The sequence below is a fragment of the Adelges cooleyi genome, unplaced genomic scaffold (genome assembly GCF_023614345.1).
Source record: "Adelges cooleyi isolate 19-005CV unplaced genomic scaffold, UGA_ACOO_1.1 ACOO_flye_CR_arks_rails_tigmint_CR_PRNA_21, whole genome shotgun sequence".
In the NCBI taxonomy this organism is placed as follows: domain Eukaryota; kingdom Metazoa; phylum Arthropoda; class Insecta; order Hemiptera; family Adelgidae; genus Adelges; species Adelges cooleyi.
In genome coordinates this window covers 4,101,294-4,111,941 of record NW_026095871.1, presented here as the reverse complement: position 1 = coordinate 4,111,941, position 10,648 = coordinate 4,101,294, and the positions used below count along the sequence as shown (strand labels likewise).

Here is a 10,648-nt window from a genome sequence, read left to right as displayed (position 1 = left end):
TTAAAAAATTAACTGTAATACTTTTAGATGTACATTAGTAATTTGAATTTTTTTTTTTATTTAAACCCATTGCAATGATATTAAATATAATAAATTGGATTTAATAACTGTCCAATCTGTGCAATTATCGTAAAAATAATTTAAAACATTTATAATTTTATGTATCTTGTTTTATATAGATTTTTATGTATGGATATTTTACTATTACATTTGTAACATCGTTTTAAATAGATAAAATTGTGTTTCTTTGCCATAAAAAAAGAGCACATTCAAGCGTACTACGATAATTTCCTTAAACATTGTCATAGAGTCAAAAGGGCATACTTTTTTAACAAGTGAATCGTATTGGCTGTACAAGGAAAATTAAATGCATTACCAATGCTGATGATAATTGCAATGTTTTCCAATAAAACTTCAAGTAAACGCTTCGTGTTCTTAAAGTCAATAAAATTATGATTGAGCTTAATGTAATTTTGAAAACTCACATTTGGCTGCATATAAATATCAACATTTAAAGTAATGTTCTTGTTTCAGTTCATACAGAACTAGTGTGGTCATAAAATGCAATAATTAACATAAAATTGATTTTTCGTGGAATTACACAAATGTGTTCATCAGTAATTCAACGAGGTACTTAGGTTAAATTGGCAAATTGGACGTGCCTTCAAGTTGAGTCATAAATCGTGTATTGTATTACTTTAATATGTATTGAATTCGTTGCAAATCATGCACTTATATTCCATGCGTTGACACCGTTAATCCAACATATTGGAAAGTATGTAGTTCTTCAATGAGAGTGTTGTGGATGTTGGGATGTACATCAGGGGTATCTCATTGTGTATTTCCAATGATTGAACAAACGCATATTGTGCCTATGTTATATGTAGTATCGTTTAGAGTTTAAACAGCGTAAAAACATAAAATGTATACATTTATGTGATTTTATAATAATTAATAGAAGCTAAATAGTATAAACCCGATAAAACGATGTTGAAAAAAGTGACTTCTGGTTTATTCTTGTAGGTACGTATCGGAACAATAATTATTGTTATATGAGTTGACACCGTGTGTGTAGAATAGCAATAGTAATATTTTAAGTGGATGTAACTAAGGGTGACTCACAAGTTATTGGCAGAGGAAGTTTTAGTATGTTAATTAAACGACAGGTCGATTTTGAACTAAAGGTGTTTTTATGTACATAATTCGTCAAAATTTAATTTGTCAGTATATTATGTCATTCTACCGTCCCGTCCAGTCCGTCGCTCGCTGAATAGTTTTCGGTTCTGCCTACAGATGGCGTTGAACGTGGACAGTTTTTAAACGTCGCTCGTACAACCGACTCGAGTACTTAAACTTAGCGTAAAACCGACAATGTTCGGACCTTAATGAATAAGTTATACGTCTCAATCGACTCTTTTGGTTTTTTATAGGCTCGATGCGAAAATATAACGACCTCGAACCATGTGCCTCATTAAGAATGACGTTGACCATTACTGATCGGCTTAAAAGGCCAAAACGCGCATTTAACCCAACAGGAAACGGGTAACTAGCATACTTACCTGGCGTGGAGGTCAACCGTGATCACTTAGGCGGTTCCTCCAGGGTGAGGCCTACTCATTGCACTTAGAGTGGGTTGACCCCTGCGAGTATCCCTAATGTGGATACCTCGGGCGCACAATTTTTGTTAGCTGGGACTGCGTACGCGCCGTCCCTCATTATCACTGACGATACTCCCTTAATAATCTTAATCTAAGCTATCCATGGCGCTTAAGAGGTAGCAATTAGCATTTAGAAATAAACGGCTCACCAATATATAGAGTATATATAGTAAAGATATAAAATCTACTTGAAACCCTAAACCATAATAATTATACACTTATTACGACAACGATGTTGTCATCTTCAGCGCTAACAACAGGCTATATCTTTACTATATATTTAAACATAAGTTTGCTTAACAGTTTTTTATAGAGTATATATTTAACAATTGAGTATTGACCACAGCTGATCTTAACATTTGAAGCAAATATCATCTTTTTACATTTAGCCTGATAATGTTTAAAAATATTATTATGTACCCATCTAATAATAATAACAAAGGTGGCGTATCTCGACTACAGTAACATTAAACGCCAACAACCCACAATCTGTTATAAATGATAATTATTAGGGCATGGAAGAGAGCGTACATGTTTTTAACTGAATAGTCCGAAACACATTTGAGTATCAAATAGCACCCAACAAAATACTGAAAATATAAAAACATTTTTGAGAAATTAAAAAATATTGTATAACATGGAAATTATTAGACGAAAAAGAACACATACACATTACCTACTCCAAAACTAATACTTACCAGTTATCTACAGTTTTCATTCGGGCTCGCCGCAACCTTCACGAATAAAAGAAATATTATACAAGAGGTAGGCATGATAAGTAATCTGATCTGACTCTAGAACACACCATTGTGTGTAAATGCAACAAGCGCAGTCGACTTGCCGACTAGCCAATTTAGACCTAATAAAAACTAAGTATCGGCTACCAAACAGGTCGCTCGACATTTTTCTAGTCTATAATAGTAAAATAAAATAATTCCTTAATTGTTGATAATGTAAAGAATACACCAAAATTTACAGACAAACAATATAAATAAAACAGAATACCTTAGATGAAAATCGCGATAACGTTGTAGTTTATTATTAACTGTAACAGTCACAAGACCACCCAAAACGGAATTACTAATCTGCTTAAATCTTTTTTGTCACGGCACACTGAACACGTGCACAGTAATAGGCAATAAAATAACTGTAAGCGTATTTGGGAGGGGCAAACTAAGACCCCCTGAGAATAAATTTTAGCCGTTCCTCCAAATACGGCTGTGATTAAAAAAAATTTCAACTTCTATTCTAGAAACAAAATGTTTTTTATAACTATTTTAAGCACAAAAAAACAATATCTTCTAGATGTCGCATCTATCATTCGTTGTAAAAACCATTTATCACAGTCATTATAAGATTAAAACTAAAATTAAACATTAACTCTTAGGCATAACTTCAATGTATGAGAGGCATGTATCGATGTAGGTATTAAAAAAAACTGTAGCAAATAGTTATATAATTAAAAATTATTAATTATATTTTTTCCCGAGTACTCGCTATACTTGGCTAATAACTATAATAATAAATACATTTGCTAAAGTACATGTTTTTGCATTATGGCCTACAGCCAATTAGGGTCTTCAAGATATTTCATTAAATGTTTGCTCTTGATGATTATTTAGCGTATAAGAACTAATTGCAAAAAAACTTAGTAAAATTAATGATAGTGAAGTTTAAAATGCAATTTTTTTGTAAATTCTTTTCACTCGTATGCAGTAGGAAATCCGAAGAGTCTACGCTTTAAGACATTCAATTTGCTTTTATCCCATGTGTTTTATAAATTACAAAACATAAGTCATGTAATATAATTACTGTGTTTTGACGGAACGGTATAACTGGTAAGAAGTAACGTTGTAGATATAAAATGATAAAGTACGATTTTTAGCTGTGCTTGTGTGTCGTTAACTCACATTTTGCTCGGTTTGGAAAACGTTAATATACTGACCAGATTACCATAGGTAGTTGTTATTTGGTTTTATTAGTCCTTACTAATGTACCTAGGTACATTTTTACGCACACTTCAATGAATTCAGGGTTATTAAAAATAGTTTTATGTATTATTTATTATATACAAGTCGGTTATGACTTTGTGCATGCACGCGTATAATTATTATAATACGGTGTACTTATATGAGGAACGCAATGAATACAAATAAATACCAATGATTAATCTGAAAACGTGCCAATTAGTTTCCACAGCACTCGAAAGGATCAAGACGTTTCGAAATGGGCAATGCAATCCATCATCATCGGACGACTGAGAGAAAATTTCAAAATATTTCTAGTATGTAATTCACTGCAAAAAAGAGATAATAATTATTGTTGATTATTGTTTAGTTCAGTGGAACGCGATATGAGATGAATTGAGTTAATTTAAGTGAACTGTGAATCCGTTAGGTACATGAGATAAATATAAAATAATACAAATAAAAAGGCTCAAGTTGGCTTGATTATTTAGATCAAACAAAATCGTCAATGTTTATTCATGGCTTATAACTAAAGTTGGGAAAATTTCAATATTGTAATAAACTGTAGAGAATTCTTATTTGTAAATAATATTTATTTTCTCACTCAATAAATGAAAGATAATTAGCTTAATTATTATTTATAAATAAAAAAATAGTACCAGATTATTTTAAATACATTTCAAAAAAATATAGGAAAAAACTACATTTGAAAATGTACGTATTGTATGTTAAGTTTTTATTTTTGTAATAGTATAGCTTGAAGATGGATTTAGCCGGAACCCGTAGTTATTATTATTTGTAATACTGTAAGCTAATTGTGAATTTCAAATATTTTTACATAACAATATTATTAATAAATTTAATGGAAAATTTAAATAATATTCTGAAATATTTTTATTAGTACATTATAGATTATACTACTATCATATTTTTAAGAAAATAGTCAGGCCACCTCAATTAACTACTACTGTGCCTAATATTATCATAGACAATGTCTGTCATATGATTATTCTTGTATTGCTTTTAAACGAGTATCCAACATCAAGAACTAGTTAAAGATCTTTGAAAAAGAATGTCAAGTATCGCGAAAACTTGTATTCTACCTTCGAAATTTAAACTATTAATATCAACGTTTTATAAGGGACGGCGCGAACGCAGTCCCAGCTAACAAAAATTATACGTCCGAGGTATCCACGTTAGGGATACTCGCAGGGGTCAACCTTCTCTGTGTGCAATGAGCAGGCCTCACCCTGGAGGAACCGCCTATTTGATCACGGTTGACCTCCACGCCAGGTAAGTATGCTAGTTAAGAGTTTCGCGAGACTTTAAATGTCACTCGACGCCGGGTTAGGTCACCGAACGTGTCACTTGGTCGTTTCGGATTTGCCGTAGTCTGTTTGCTTTTTGAGTAATTCCCGTAGTCCAAGTTAGTTCGACCAAACTTTTTATGAACTCTTGTGTACTAGCAGAGACATTTGAACCGACCTATTCGCCTTGCGGCATGGTCAAAGGCCGGGGACGCATCGTTCCAAACGTTATTCTAAAGTCAGCGCCATCTATTGACCGCACCATATACTAGATTTTGCATATTACCACCGTAGGATATACTATTATAGCGATAGACCATAATCTTATCACAACCACCTGTAGCGCCGCGCTTTTTTCTTATGTACATAAATAATCTATAATTTATGATATGTAATATACGTTATATAACGTGAAAGTTAAAGTTTGTCTATGTAGCCTTTAATGGAGAAAATTCGTTTAAAATTGTTAAGAAATTTAATCTACTGTATATAAACTTTAAAATTGAACACAGTCATATGTTGTAATGTTTGTTTTATTTTCAATTTTTTTAAATAATAATTGAAAATAAATAAATTTAATATTTGCACAAAAAAAATGCCAAGGGCGTAGGCCCCGTCTACACACTACATATAGTAAGAAAGAGAGGTCTGATTCTTTACAAAAAACTCTCCAACCCGCTCACAATGTTGTAAAAAATCACGTGTAAATTCCTTTAAATGTTATGTAATACCAAAATATAATAAATAGCAGTATAATATTGTTGGCTACTTTAAAATAATGTACAGATTTCAATTGAAACGAATTACTGGATGTTACTGAAGCTATAAAATGTATACTCTTGCAGTAGTTACAGTTTACATTATTTTTAAGCTTCTTGGCTTAATGATACGGAATGAGTAAATGAAAGACTTGAAACGAAAAATAATCAATAAATTAATCATTTTTGTATTATTACGTTACACGATTTAAGCTTCATAGGATTGCGCTTAAACTAATTTTACATAGCGATGGTTGTAAAATGTTTGCAGTTAAATAATAATTTTCGTATGACTTTAATTCATACCTGTAGGATATTCGTATTTTAAGTAGATATACTAACTTTTTGTGAATGGATCATCTTGATTTTTTAATAAGAAGTACATAGGGAACTTCAGCGACTAGTAATATATTTTTTAGCCATTTGTTTATTTTTAATTTAAAATCGTGAATTTTCTTATGGAAATAACGATGTTAAATATTTGGATGCCTTCCAAGTTCATTTAAAAATATAGACATCTGAAAAGTGTTGTACGAATCTTAATACAAACTTGACTCACACATTTAAACCTGTTAACGGTAAATTTGCATACGATAAAATATTTTAGTTTGGTCATTTTTTTGGCTGCAATCCTAATAAATACTAACAAAGTGCTTTTTCAAGAACTTCTAAATATTCGAATTTTACTTGGTATTTAATATTCAACATGTAAATTTGTAATACAATATGACACTGAACGGTTATTAACTATTAAAAATTCTAAACGATGCATTTGTCATAAGAGGTAAACAAATATAATATAAACATTAAATATATTATATATTATAAAATTACATTATGGATTCTTTTCAATAATAATAATTATATATTGCTAGACAGTTGGGCACTAGGTTTAGTGTTTCGGCTAGACGTGTTTTAGTTCCTTGTTTACTATACGTTTTTTTTCTAGAAGGTGTTCGTTTAATATTGACTTGTATATCTGTATAGATTACAGTACAATTTGGCAAATATGTTACACTGATCAGTAAACGTGCATAATTATATGTTATATGGTACCTAAACAAAGAATTAAAATACAACATAAAATATTGTGTATAGAAAAATAAACCAAACTAATTTGTAGGTATATAAACCGATAATTATTTGTGACAGAAAAAAAAAATAATAATTTATTATTTTAAAAAATATAGCATATACCTTTTTTTTAATTTTAACAATATAATAGGTTCCAAATCAAATATTTATCTCTCTATCACGTTAACATGTTTAGAAATGAGTGGTATTATTATGTGTTTAAAAAAAGTTAATACGGAGATACCAAGTATTTAGGTTACCCATATAATATGATATATTTACAATTGCAAAAAATCCTTAGAGAAACCTTAAAATAAAAAATTAATAATGGCTGAAGCCGTAACAGCAAAAGTACTTTTAAAATTGGTCTAACAAAAACGTTGAATAAGGTGTGTTTGTACTTTAGAGTAATATTAAGAGTAACTAAAATTGAATAATAAAATAACCGCACAAAATAATATAATACTAGTTTATTATTTGAAAAACAAGATGTCAATAATTTTACTATTTGTTATATAAGGGGTTATATGACATAATAAAATACTATTATTTATTTAATATATATAATTTTTTTTTGTAGAATTTTGAAGAATAAAATGTATACATCATAGTATATTATGTAATAACTAATAAGTTATATATATATATATATATATATATAATATGTATACATAAATACGATATTACAAAAGTACTTGCACGGCAATAATGTGTATGTATTATTAGGTATATCATATAATAATATATAAAAAAAGTTTACAATTTTCTTAATTTATTACATCTAGTTAAAATAAACTATATTTATTATTATTATGGCTATAATACTTAATAATAAAGAAACCACTACGAAACACTTAATAACTAAAACTATTTCGTAAATAAAAAATAATATATTTCTTTATTTTAACACAATGTTTAGTAACACACAACGAGTTACATTATTTGTACTTAAAAAGGTTAAAAAATAAGTAAACAATATTTGTTGTTAATGTTTTAATGATTTAAATCGCAACAAATAATACAATAAAATTCGTGTCTAACGTCTGTAATGTTTTAATAAAATTCTTCAAAAAAAAAAACCAATATCTTCAAACAATTACAAACGTCTTTCGAACTCCATAATGCGTTTCATACCGTTTTTGGGCTCTCGTTTCCAGTTTTCGCACTGTCAATAATTACTGAGAATATTTCGATGGCGGCCATTTCGTGCATAGCGCGCGTCAGTCGGCGACGGCTCAACGGCGGCGCGTCGCCAAAAAATGGTCGCTTCCCACGACAGCCGGTAGATGGCGTTGCGTTGCGTTCATGTTTTGTCGGCACCGGCGGTTGATCCATCGCCGAGGGATCGATAGATCTTCGCCGTTTGTGATTCTCCGATGACGCGACAACCGCCTTTCGGACGAACGCCCGGATTTCCACGAGGTACTTCCGGCCGACGGCCCCCGGCGAATCGACGGACCGGAAGTGTTGGTCGCATCCACGTGCTCCACATGTTGGGATTCCGCGAACGGTTAGATAAACGCGTTTACCGACGGCGACCGGCATACTTACTTGGTGTCGAGGTTAACCGTGATCACCGAGGCGGTTCCTCCAGGACGAGACTGTCCCATTGCACATTACCGGGATGGTTGACCCCTGCGAGTATCCCTAATGAGGATAACTCGGACACGTAATTTTTGGTAGCTGGGACTGCGTACGCGCCGTCCCTCATAAATGCAACGAAAATTAATACTGAACGCTCTAAGTGACTACTAATAACTTTTGCCCACTAATGAGCCATAGTTGTAGGCTTTAACCTGAAGTCTATGGGCTTTGCCTATTGCCTGCGAACAAATAGTAGAGGCTTTGCTACTGTGATAATAATAATTAATGAGCATAAACAGACTCGTCATACATTCCCCCCTTCTACTGTCATTTTTTTCATCAATCCGAGTTCCCATTATATCCGATTTTAATTCTGAAAAAAAGTTTTGAATTTCTCATCATCTCTTCTTTGGTTCGCTGTACCGACTACTTTTTCTTGTTATTCGTTTTCATTGTAAAATAGATTTTGTAAACAAATTGTTTTTAACTTAAAAAGAATAATGAAAACGAATAATAATTTGTTGTAGAAATGTAACAATTTTATGATATAATTTTATTTTTTTAGAAAAAATATACTTTATTTAAGTGGTGCCCCAAAGTTATTAAACCTAAGCTGTTATTGCTATCTACCAGATGACAAAAATATTTTTTTAAATTTGAACTTTTTTTTACTTAAAATTGTTGGTAGTTCAATCTTTACAATATAATTGTATTCTATACAAATGGATCTGAGATCCCGATTTCTCAAGAATCCAGAAAATCCGAATTTTCTGATTTAATAATTTGTTTTAATCCAGATCAAATAATACATTTTTTACCGTGTATCGTTTACTTAGGGTTTATAATGTTTATTTATTACAATAATCATTGAATTATTCGACTTGGATAAAAAAACTGGACTTGAACTTGGACTTCATAAAAAAAAAATGTAATTGGATATTCTGAAAGATAGAGACTAAACAAAAGAGGAACGGTACGCACAAGGCTTAATTTTAAAACAAAAATTGGCTTAGAGATTGAATTAGATCTTTTCAACATAAATATTATATATTATTATTAATAATACATAGGTATTAAATATTAATGCATTCAACGAGTGTATGTGTACCTATAGGTCCTTTTACATTTAGATAGTTATAAGTGTAACGCATAGACAATTTTTTTTACCATATTTTCAGTTATTTGGTTCCAATGTCTGTTGTTATGTTTTAACTGTAAAACTCCTAGTTGCGCGTTTTGTCTAAGACTAATAATTACACAGTGAAAAAAAAACAATAGATAGGTAGTGTTTATGCAATTATTGTTAATTACATGGTTGTATTACCAGACGTTATCGATCCGATTTAATTGCTATTCTGACTTATGGCCGATGGCAATAATTAGACATGGGTTGTTTGAACTATAATTTAAGCACAGATTAAATTTTATAAAATATCCGCTAGACTTCAAGTGGTCCGATTCTAGCAACTGACTAGACAGGAGTGACGTAATCAACGATGGTTAATAATTTTATGACAGGAGAGACACGGGTGGTTAATTCAGTGAAATGTTAAAACGGAAATTAGCATAGTGTAATCTTCTAGTTGTTTGGTTTTTTTTTATGGTTTGGCAAGATAAATTACTACTCTGAAATGTTCCGAATTATCTATGGAAAAAAAAACATCTCCAGCAGCATGCGGTCTCCTTAAGCACATAATTATATTGCAATACACTTAATTTTAATTGACCGATAATTCATATTTATAAATCTAAATTATATTGCTACCGACATTTATCGAAATTTATCACTCATGGCTATAATGGCGTAATCCTAGATCGTAGTTTAGTACGGTTTGGACAGTGCTTTTCAATGCTATCTACTTGGTAATCACTCTTTAATAAACTGTTTAATTAATAATAAAGCAAAAACAAACATAATTATACCCAATAACTATCTATGGTCTTGTATGTAAATTATTAAATTATAATTAATAACTATTAGGCTTAAATTTTCACGTGAGTAGTTTTCTAAGTGAGTATGTCCACACATCAATTAAACTCACAGATCATGGACGTGCATATATTAAAATACAAACATTTTGTGAAAGTGAACGACTTAATCGAGAACGTCAAATTCACTTTTGTCACCATGTATTATACCTAATACAATATATAAGAAGTAAAAAATCAGATAGGTACACAATAACTCTAATATACATGATATATGATAAAAATCATGATAGATGTTTTTTTTTTTTTTTTATAAAGATTTTTTTAAAAAAAACTTTATTAACTTTTTATTTTGAAAACTGTCTTTTTAG

The 10,648-nt window shown here is 30.7% G+C and overlaps 3 non-coding genes across 3 annotated transcripts; 2 read left to right on the top strand and 1 right to left on the bottom strand.

Moving 5' to 3' along the window:
* Nucleotides 1–1,551: 1,551 nt before the first annotated feature.
* Nucleotides 1,552–1,714, top strand: LOC126835057 (U1 spliceosomal RNA). The gene has a single exon (XR_007685129.1). It is a non-coding gene; the product is annotated as a U1 spliceosomal RNA (small nuclear RNA).
* Nucleotides 1,715–4,763: 3,049 nt separating this feature from the next.
* LOC126835058 (U1 spliceosomal RNA) lies at nt 4,764–4,926 on the bottom strand. Its single transcript, XR_007685130.1, has one exon. It is a non-coding gene; the product is annotated as a U1 spliceosomal RNA (small nuclear RNA).
* Nucleotides 4,927–8,307: 3,381 nt separating this feature from the next.
* LOC126835060 (U1 spliceosomal RNA) lies at nt 8,308–8,473 on the top strand. The gene has a single exon (XR_007685132.1). It is a non-coding gene; the product is annotated as a U1 spliceosomal RNA (small nuclear RNA).
* The last annotated feature ends 2,175 nt before the right edge of the window (nt 8,474–10,648 follow it).